The sequence below is a fragment of the Pseudorca crassidens genome, chromosome 13 (assembly GCF_039906515.1).
Source record: "Pseudorca crassidens isolate mPseCra1 chromosome 13, mPseCra1.hap1, whole genome shotgun sequence".
In the NCBI taxonomy this organism is placed as follows: domain Eukaryota; kingdom Metazoa; phylum Chordata; class Mammalia; order Artiodactyla; family Delphinidae; genus Pseudorca; species Pseudorca crassidens.
This window is the reverse complement of record NC_090308.1, coordinates 74,166,835-74,177,974: the sequence shown is the minus strand read 5'-3', so window position 1 is coordinate 74,177,974 and position 11,140 is coordinate 74,166,835.

Here is an 11,140-nt window from a genome sequence, read left to right as displayed (position 1 = left end):
AAAGCAATTTAATTGTTAAATAAGGTTCTAATAATTAAATGAGGTCCTGAGGAAAAGAGAGAGGGCCGAGAGAGGCCTTACAATTAGAAAAGTCCGCTTAGACCTGACGGAGTTGTGGTGAGTCTAAAAGCGTAATTGCTCAGGAGACAAAAGACAATCTAGGTGAAAGAGGGAAAAGTATTTTTTTAAGTTGTTTAGATAATAAGAAGATGATGGGAGGTAACAAGATAATCTTACCCCTGAAAAGGAGCAAAACTACATACAGTTCGTAATTTGATAGTTTCTGACAATGAACAAGACCTTTGAGAATAGTCCAATAACCTTTTCACCTACTTGGTATTTAAGCATGTCACCTGCTTTTTGTGTAACCTTTTCTCCAGTTGATTTAGGGTGCTATATTTAAAGGCCATTGAATGCAGTGTTAATTGCTTCTGCTCTTTGACACTGTTAAAATAATCTGAATACTATCTTTTATCATAGTTATTTGATTTATTTCTTTTCCAATTGACCCGTTATATGTTCTTTGATTTTATTTTATATTGGAAGCATCCTAGAGTATAAGAATTATTTGGGGTTCCTTTTTGAGGATCCAACCCAGTGCTATAAATAATATTAATAAGTATTTATGATGATGTCAAAATGATAACATATTTTTTCAGAACATAACAAGGACTATAAGTGGCAGACACTTTAGGGAAAGAAGAGATAACTAAAAGTAACTGATTTATTGTATCGCTCAAGCAACCATAGCCTTCATTAAATGCTCTATTTTTGAAATTAACAAAATAAAATGTAATTTATCAAATATATTTATCAGATTAAAGTTTTTTGGATTGAAATTATGGCTCCTCAAGTCTCAACTGCAATTTATGTGTGTCAGTCTGATCCTAGAAGCTATTAGCTATATTTAAAAAAAAAAAAACCCAGTCAAGTCTCTATATTTGGAGAGTAATAATGTTCAACAATCTACTTATGTACTTTGGTGGTCTAGCAAGGTTCAGATTAGTTTGAACTTCATCTAGAAAATTGATGACTACTTCTGTATTGTGAGATCCTGAATGCTTTCTATGGAGAACAGATCCCCATCCTCTCTCCCATTCACATGCACGAAATCGCAACATCTCGTTTAATACAGTGTGAAATTCTTAAAACCATTTCAGAGAGTATTTCTCCAGTCTCCCTTTTATAGTGAGGCCAACTTAAGTCCCTCTATTCACTAGGGGGCGCCTGTCACATATAAGAAAATCCTAGACAAGTGAAGACAAATATGTCAGGAGTGGCACTTCTGACTCCTTCATGCTCTACTTGGTGCAGTAGTATGCTTGTTTGCATTTATGAGCTGTCCAAACATACACCAAGAACCAGAACCCTAGAACTTACCTGCTCTGGAGCCCTATCACCCAGCACTGAGACTGACAGGCCAGTCCTCAATTCACAAGTGGTTTACAAACACCACTGGCTGACCAAACCCAAAGCCTACCTAATGGGATTGTGCAAAGGGAAGGAGACCTGCTGTCCACTCAGCTAGAGTGACAGCCATCTAACAAAGATCTTGGTGGCATTGTGACAGAACAAAATCAAATACAATCATCCACGTTATCTGCAAAATTTTAAGAACAGAGTTCTTTGTTGAGGACTGAATAAAAATGCAGTACAGTTACCTACAAAAGCTAAAGAAGAGGATATGATTATAATAAAATGATTTTACATAAAACAGCAAAAAAATTGTGTGTGTGTGTGTAACTCTAAAGGTTTTTTCCTTGTCTTCACCATGAGGCTCACATGAAATAGGTTAAAATTATAACACCCTATTTTACACTGATAACTTCAACTAAATTTCTTTTTTTTGAATTTATTTTATTTTATTTTTTTGTATAGCAGGTTCTTATTACTTACCTATTTTACACATATTAGTGTATATATGTAAATCCCAATCTCCCAATTCATCCCACCACCACCACCTCCCTCCCTGCTTTCCTCCTTTGGTGTCCATACGTTTGTTCTCTACATTTGTGTCTCTATTTAGCCTTAAAAACTGGTTCTTCTGTACCATTTTTCTAGATTCCACATATATGCATTAATATATGATATTTGTTTTTCTCTTTCTGACTTACTGCACTTTGTATGATAGTTTCTAGGTTCATCCACGTCTCTACAAAATGACCCAATTTCATTCCTTTTTATGGATGAGTAATATTCCACTGTATATATGTACCACATCTTCTTTATCTTTATTGCTTCCATGACCTGGCTATTGTAAATAGTGCTGCAGTGAACACTTGGGTGCATGTGTCTTTTTGAATTATGGTTTTCTCTGGGTATATGCCCAGTAGTGGGATTGCTGGGTCATATGGTAATTCTATTTTTAGTTTTTTAAGGAACCTCCATACTGTTCTCCATACTGGCTGTATCAATTTACATTCCCACCAACAGTGCAAGAGGGTTCCCTTTTCTCCACACCCTCTCCAGCATTGGTTTTTTGTAGATTTTCTGGTGATGCCCATTCTAACTGGTGTGAGGTGATACCTCATTGTAGTTTTGATTTGTATTTCTCTAATAATTAGTGATGTTGAGCAGCTTTTCATGTGCCTCTTGGCCATCTGTATCTCTTCTCTGGAGAAATGTCTATTTAGGCCTTCTGCCCATTTTTGGATTGGGTTGTTTGTTTTTTTAACATTGAGCTGCATGAGCTGTTTATATATTTTGGAGATTAATCCTTTGTCCGTTGATTTGTTTGCAAATGTTTTCTCCCATTCTGAGGGTTGTCTTTTCATCTTGTTTATAGTTTCCTTTGCTGTGCAAAAGCTTTTCTTCATTAGGTCCCATTTGTTTATTTTTGTTTTTATTTCCATTACCCTAGGAAGTGGGTCAGAGAAGACCTTGCTGTGATTTATGTCAAACAGTGTTATTCCTATGTTTTCCTCTAAGAATTCTATGGTGTCAAGTCTTACATTTAGGTCTTTAATCCATTTTGAGTTAGTTTTGTGTATGGTGTTAGAGAATGTTCTAATTTCATTCTTTTACGTGTAGCTGTCCAGTTTTCACAGCACCACTTATTGAAGAGACTGTCTTTTCTCCATTGTATATCCTTGTCTCCTTTGTCATAGATTAGTTGACCATAGGTGCATAGGTTTATCTCTGGGCTTTCTATCCTGTTCCATTAATCTATATTTCTGGTTTTGTTCCCATACCATATTGTCTTGATGACTGTAGCTTTGTAGTATAGTCTGAAGTCAGGGAGTCTAATTCCTCCAGCTCTGTTTTTTTTCCCTCAAGATTGCTTTGGCTATTTGGGGTCTTTTGTGTCTCCATACAAATTTTAAGATTTTTTGTTCTAGTTCTGTAAAAAAATGCCATTGGTAATTTGATAGGGATTGCATTGAGTCTGTAGATTGCTTTGGGTAGTATAGTCATTTTCACAATATTGATTCTTCCAATCCAAGAACATGGTAAATCTCTCCATCTCTTTGTGTCATCTTTAATTCCTTTCGTCAATGTCTTATAGTTTTCTGAGTACAGGTCTTTTACCTCCTTAGGTAGGTTTATTCCTAGGTATTTTATTCTTTTTGTTGCAGTGGTGAATGGGATTGTTTCCTTAATTTCTCTTTTTGATCTTTCGTTATCAGTGTATAGGAATGCAAGACATTTCTGTGCATTCATTTTGTATCCTGCTACTTTACCAAATTCATTGATTGCCTCTAGTAGTTTTCTGGTGGCATCTCTAGGATTCTCTATGTATAGTATCCTGTCATCTGTAAACAGTGACAGTTTTACTTCTTCTTTTCCAATTTGTATTCCTTTTATTTCTTTTTCTTCTCTGATTGCCATGGCTAGGACTTCCAAAACTATGTTGAATAATAGTGGCGAGAGTGGACATCCTTGTCTTGTTCCTGATCTTAGAGGAAATGCTTTCAGTTTTTCACCATTGAGAATGATGTTTGTTGTGGGTTTGTCATATATGGCCTTTATTATGTTGAGGTAGGTTCCCTCTTTGCCCACTTTCTGGAGAGTTTTTATCATAAATGGGTGTTGACTCTTGTCAAAAGCTTTTTCTGCATCTATTGAGATGATCATATGGTTTTTTATTCTTCAATTTGTTAATATGGTGTATCACTTTGATTGATTTGCATATATGGGTGAATCCTTGCATTCCTGCGATAAATCCCACCTGACATGGTGTATGATCCTTTTAATGTGTTGTTGGATTCTGTTTGCTATTATTTTGTTGAGGATTTTTGCATCTATATTCATCAGTGATATTGGTCGGTAATTTTCCTTTTTTGTAGTATCTTTGTCTGGTTTGGGTATCAGGGTGATGGTGGCGTCGTAGAATGAATTTGGTAGTGTTCCTCCCTCTGCAATTTTTTGGAAGAGTTTGAGAGGAATGGGTGTTAGCTCTTCTCTAAATGTTTGGTAGAATTCACCTGTGAAACAATCTGGTCCTGGACTTTGGTTTGTTGGAAGATTTTTAATCACAATTTCAATTGCATTACTTATGATTGGTCTGCTCATATTTTCTATTTCTTCCTCGTTCAGTCTTGGAAGTTTATACCTTTCTAAGAATTTGTCCATTTCTTCCAGGTTGTCCATTTTATTGGCACAGAGTTGCTTCTAGTAGTCTCTTACAATGCTTTGTATTTCTGCAGTGTCTGTTGTCACTTCTCCTTTTTCATTTCTAATTTTATTCGAGTCCTCTCCCTCTTTTTCTTGGTGAGTCTGGCTAAAGGTTTATCAATTTTGTTTACCTTCGCAAAGAACCAGCTTTTAGTTTTATTGACCTTTGCTATTGTTTTCTTTGTTTCTATTTCATTTATTTCTGCTCTGATCTTTATAATTTCTTTTCTTCTACTAACTTTGGGTTTTGTTTGTTCTTCTTTCTCCAGTTCCTTTAGGCATAAGGTTAGATTATTTATTTGAGATTTTTCTTCTTTCTTGAGGTAGGATTGTATTGCTATAAACTTCCCTCTTAGAACCCCTTTTGCTGCATTCCATAGGTTTTGGATCATCGTGTTTTCATTGTCATTTGTCTCTAGGTAGTTTTTTTTTTAAATAAATTTATTTTATTTATTTATTTTTGGCGGCATTGGATCTTCGTTGCTGTGGGCAGGCTTTCTCTAGTTGCAGCGAGTAGGGGCTACTCTTCGTTGTGGTGCGCTAGCTTCTTATTGCAGTGGCTTCTCTTGTTGTGGAGCATGGGCTGTAGGCGCGCAGGCTTCAGTAGTTGTGGCTCGCGGACTCTAGAGCACAGGCTCAGTGGTTGTGGTGCCTGGGCTTAGCTGCTGCACGGCATGTGGAATCTTCCTGATCCAGGGCTCGAACCCGTGTCCCCTGCCTTGGCAGGCAAATTCTTAACCACTGTGCCACCAGGGAAATCCCTCTAGGTAGTTTTTTATTTCCTCTTGATTTCTTCAGTGATCTCTTGGTTATTCAGTAATGTATTGTTTAGCCTCCATCTTTTTGTGTTTTATAAGTTTTTTCCCCTGTAATTGATTTCTAATCTCATGGTATTGTGGTCAGAAAAGATGCTTGATATGATTTCAGTTTTCTTAAATTTACTGAGGCTTGATTTGTGACCCAAGATGTGATCTATCCTGGAGAATGTTCCATGTGCACTTCAGAAGAAAGTGTAATCTGCTCTTTTCAGATGGAATGTCCTATAAATATCAATTAAATCTATCTGGTCTATTGTGTCATTTAAAGTTTGTGTTTCCTTATTAATTTTCCGTCTGGATGATCTGTCCATTGGTGTAAGTGAGGTGTTAAAATCCCCCAGTATTATCATGTTACTGTCAATTTCCTCTTTTAGAGCTGTTAGCATTTGCCTTATGTATTGAGATGTTCCTATGTTGGGTGCATATATATTTATAATTGTTATACCTTCTTCTTGGATTGATCCCTTGGTCATTATGTAGTGTCCTTCCTTGTCTCTTGTAACATTCTTTACTTTAAAGTCTATTTATCTGATATGAGTATTGCTACTCCAGCTTTCTTTTGATTTCCAGTTGCATGGAATATCTTTTTCCATCCCCTCACTTTCAGTCTGTATGTGTCCCTAGGTCTGAAGTGGATCTCTTGTAGGCAGCATATATACCGGTCTTGTTTTTGTACCCATTCAGCAAGCCTGTGTCTTTTGGTTGGCGCATTTAATCCATTCACATTTAAGGTAATTATCGATACGTATGTTCCTATTACCATTTTCTTAATTGTTTTGGGTTGTTTTTGTAGGCCCTTTTCTTCTTTTGTGTTTCCCATTTAGAGAAGTTCCTTTAGCATTTGCTATAGAGCTGGTTTGGTGGTGCTGAATTCTCTTAGATTTTGCTTGTCTGTAAAGCTTTTGATTTCTCCATCAAATCTGAATGAGATCCTTGCCAGGTAGAGTAATCTTGGTTGTAGGTTCTTCCCTTTCATCACTTTAAATATATTGTGCCACTCCCTTCTGGTTTGTAGAGTTTCCACTGAGAAATCAGCTGTTAACCTTATGGGAGTTCCCTTGTATGTTTTTTATCATTTTTCCCTTGTTGCTTTTAATAATTTTTCTTTGTCTTTAATTTCTCTCTATTCAATTACTATGTTTCTTGGCATTTTTATCCTTGGATTTATCCTGCCTTGGACTCTCTGTGCTTCCTGGACTTGGGTGGGTATTTCCTTTCCCATATTAGGAAAGTTTTAGACTATTATCTCTTCAATCATTTTCTCGGGTCATTTCTCTCTCTCTTCTCTCCTTATGGGACCCCTACAATGCAAATGTTCGTGCATTTAATGTTGTCCCAGAGGTCTCTTAGGCTGTCTTCATTTCTTTTTATTCTTTTTTCTTTATTCTGTCCTGTGACAGTGATTTCTACCATTCTGTCTTCCAGGTCACTTATCCGTTCTTCTGCCTCAGTTATTCTGCTATTGATTTCCTCTAGTGTATCTTTCATTTCAGTTATTGTATTGTTCATCTCTGTTTGTACTTTAATTCTTCTAGGTCTTTGTTGAACATTTGTTGTGTCTTCTCGATATTTGCCAACATTCTTTTTCTGAGGTCCTTTATCAACTTTACTATCATTAGTCTGAATGCTTTATCTGGAAGGTTCCTATCTCCACTTCATTTCATTGTTTTTCTGGGGTTTTATCTTGTTCCTTCATCTGGTACATAGACCTCTGCCTTTTCATCTTGTCTTTCTGTGAATGTGGTTTTTGTTCCACAGGCTGCAGGATTGTAGGTCTTGCTTCTGCCGTCTGCCCTCTGGTGGATGAGGCTAAGAGGCTTGTGCAAGTTTCCTGATGGGAGGGACTGGTGGTGGGTAGAGCTGGGTGTTGCTCTGGTGGGCAGAGCTCAGTAAAACTTTAATCTGCTTGTCTGATGCTGTGTGGGGCTGAGTTCCCTCCCTGTTGGTTGTTTGGCCTGAGATGACCCAACACTGGAGCCTACCCAGGCTCTTTGATGGGGCTAATGGTGGAATCTGGGAGGGCTCACGCCAAGGAGTACATCCCAGTACTTCTGCTGCCAGTGTCCTTGTCCCTGTGGTGAGCCACAGCCACCCCCCGCCTCTGCAGGAGACCCTCCAACACTAGCAGTAGGTCTGGTTCAGTCTCCTATGGGGTCACTGCTCCTTCCCCTGGGTCCTGATGCACACACTACTTTGTGTGTGCCCTCCAAGAGTGGAGTCTCTGTTTCCCCCCAGTCCTGTTGAAGTCCTGCAGTCAAATCCCGCTAGCCTTCAAAGTCTGATTCTCTGGGAATTCCTCCTCCCATTGCTGGACCCCCAGGTTGGGAAGCCTGACGTGGGGCTCAGAACCTTCATGCCCGTGGGTGGTCTTTTGTGGTATAATTGTTCTCCAGTTTGTGAGTCACCCACCCAGCAGTTACGGGATTTGATTTTATTGTGATTGCGCCCCTCCTACCATCTCACTGTGGCTTCCCCTTTATCTTTGGATGTGGGGTATCCTTTTTGGTGAGTTCCAGTATCTTCCTGTTGATGATTGTTCAGCAGTTAGTTGTGATTCCTGTGCTCTCGCAAGAGGGAGTGAGCGCACATCCTTCTATTCTGCCATCTTGCAAATGTCTTACAGCCCATACAGAGTTAACAACATAAATCAAGCTATCAATTTTTTTCCTAGTGTTTCAACCTTTCCATGTTGTCAATATCATCAGCTACCTGTGCTTTCAAGGTGAACCTAGGAATCTGTTGAATCAGAAGTGAAAGGGAGGGCTTCCCTGGTGGCACAGTGGTTAAGAATCTGCCTGCCAATGCAGGGGACACAGTTTCGAGACCTAGTCCAGGAAGATCCTGCATGCCGCGGAGAAGCTAAACCTGTGCAGCACAGCTACTGAGCCTGTGCCCTAGAGCCCATGAGCCACAACTACTGAGCCCGCGTGCTACAACTACTGAAGCCCACGCACCTAGAGCCTGTGCTCAGCAGCAAGAGAAGCCACCGCTATGAGAAGCCTGCACACTACAACGAAGAGTAGCCCCCATTTGCCACAAGTAGAGAAGGCTTGTGCACAGCAACGAAGACCCAATGCAGCCAAAAATAAATATTTATGTATTTATTTAAAAAAATAGGTACAAGGAAGTAGTCTGATAAAGAAGAGCTATAGAGAGAACTTAAATCTTACAGAAGTGAATTTTGCCAAGTGGATAATACTTACAGAAAATGCAGAAAATCAATGGTAATAGTAATTGCTGTCTATTAGTTCCAGTCTTCTGTTTAATTCCACTCACCATTTTGCCCTTACTCCAAAAAGGTTAAAAATATGTAGTACCCATGACATAATACAGGTTCTTAACTAGTTTGGAAGTACAATCTTTGCCTTAATGCATACTTCATTTAAAAATTTTAAGATATTTACTTTTTTGTTATCTCATATACAATTATTTTTATTATATTAAGTGGATATAGATTCTCCTGATAATTCATGAGTATTGAAAAAGTAACAAATAATACAGTGAAGTGAAAATCCCCCATAACCTCATCTCACTTAATTTTTCCAGATTTTTATATGCCAATATAAGCTCTCTTTGCTTTACACAAATGTTTATTTATTTTAATGTTATTCTATAATCTGCTTTCTAAAAACTTCACAATACATCAGGAGCACTTTTCTATGTAAAAATACTGACTACTTAATATTCCATTATATGGATATTCCATAATTTATTTAGCCACAATTTAGCTTGTTTCCAATTTAAGCTATTATATCAATTTAACTATTAGTACCCCAGTATACACAATTTTGTGAATTTGTCTAATTAAATTCTTAGCATAAATTTCTACAAGGGAAATTTCTGGGTCAGGAAGCTTTAACTTAAAATTTTTGGTACATGATTGGTTACATCATCCAGAAATACATCAATTCACAATTCCAACAAAATCTATGAAAGTGTGCTCATTTCTTTACACCCCATTCTTCTTACTGAATTTAATTATGCTTTATAATCATTACGGATCAGATAGGCAGATAACGATATTTATTTTTGCTTAACAGTTTATCATGTTTTTTGGCATTTTAGCTTCTTTCTTTTGAGAATTGCCTGCCTGTATTCGTTGCACACATTCTATTAGTTGTATCTATTTTTCTTACAGATTCATAAGGGATTTTACATAATAAAGTTATTAACAGTTTGCTATATATGTTACAAATGTATTTTTCCAGTTTATTTGTGTTTTACTGGATTTATGATAATAATTTTTAACTGGGCATATTGGAGGCTGGGGTTAGGTTAGCCTCACTCATCACCATCTCTGCCAGAATTATGTGTCAGAATGGTCTTTTTCAAACTCTGTAACCTCTGGCAGTTCTGACCTACACTTCTAGGAGCATATGCTATCCATTCCCAAGAATCTCAACTACAAATATCTTGCATTGGGTATTCATTATTTTGAGGTCCCCAGTATGTACACCCAGTCTAGACTCTTTCTGTTTTATAGATCCATGCCATTGGTCCAACCTCTCTTCACATAGCCATACTTCAAGGCCAAGTTGTGCATTCAATGGCGTAGTGATGAGTGCCAAACCATGGTATCACTCCCAGTTCTTCCTGGCTTGATTACACACAAAAAAGTTCTATCACGCTCAGTTGAGTATTTCTGGGTTTCCAGTTCCCTCATGTACTACATCCTATAATATCTCCATCTTCACCAGTGATATCAACCTTGACCAAGAAATCTGATAATAAATGGAAAGTGTTAAGGAGAACAACTCTTCACCCTGCTCTTATCCTCCCATTACTGAAGGTCACTCTAATTTCATGTCATTGTCATCATAGAAGACAAAAGGGACCCCTGAGAGAAAACTAATTCACGTGACAAAGAAAGAAACTGGCTGTATTTCAAGGACTTAGTAAAAAGCCTGACTCTTGGTTCCAGGCCAGCATTTAGCTGACTCCAAGAGCCGTCTTTCACCAGCCATCCTGATATTCTGGGGATGCCTTCAGGGAAATGGCCATTTGTAATTAAATTTAAAGAAAGTTGCTAGTAATGAACTGCAGTGTTTGGGGCCCAGCAGCCGTGAGTGGGACACTCACGTGAGATGAACAACTACACAAAAATGAATGACCTCCCTCAGATCTTGGAGAAACAGCCTTGACCCTGAAGAATCCATGGATGAAACTAAAAGGAAATAACTTAAGCGAAGTCTTGGCTTCTATACCATCATTTATATCTGGTCCCCTTTCTCATTCTTCTTCGCCAGCTCCTCTTATTTCTGACCCTTGAATGTCGGAATTCTTTCTGGTTGCTTTCTAGTCTTTTTCTTATATTATACGTCTTGCTTGAATTATGTGATCCATCCTCATGCCATTTGTTGCCATCTATTTGTAACTCCCAAGTGTGTATCTCCAGCTTACATCCTTCTTTCAAGCTCGTATATCTCACAGCTTGTGTGGTATTTTGTCTTTGATGGGCCTCAGGCATCTGAATCTGAGATCTTAGGACATATTCTCCCCACAATTGTTCTTCCTTCATATTCTTCCATTACTACATGTGCCCCAAGCCATCACTGACACTTTATCCTCCCTTACCACCCACATCCAATCCATGACCAACTCCTATCAATTCTCCTGCAAAACATATCTTGGGGGTTTCCCTGGTAGCACAGTGGTTAAGAATCTGCCTACCAATGCAGGAGACATGGGTTCAAGCCCTGGTCCAGGAA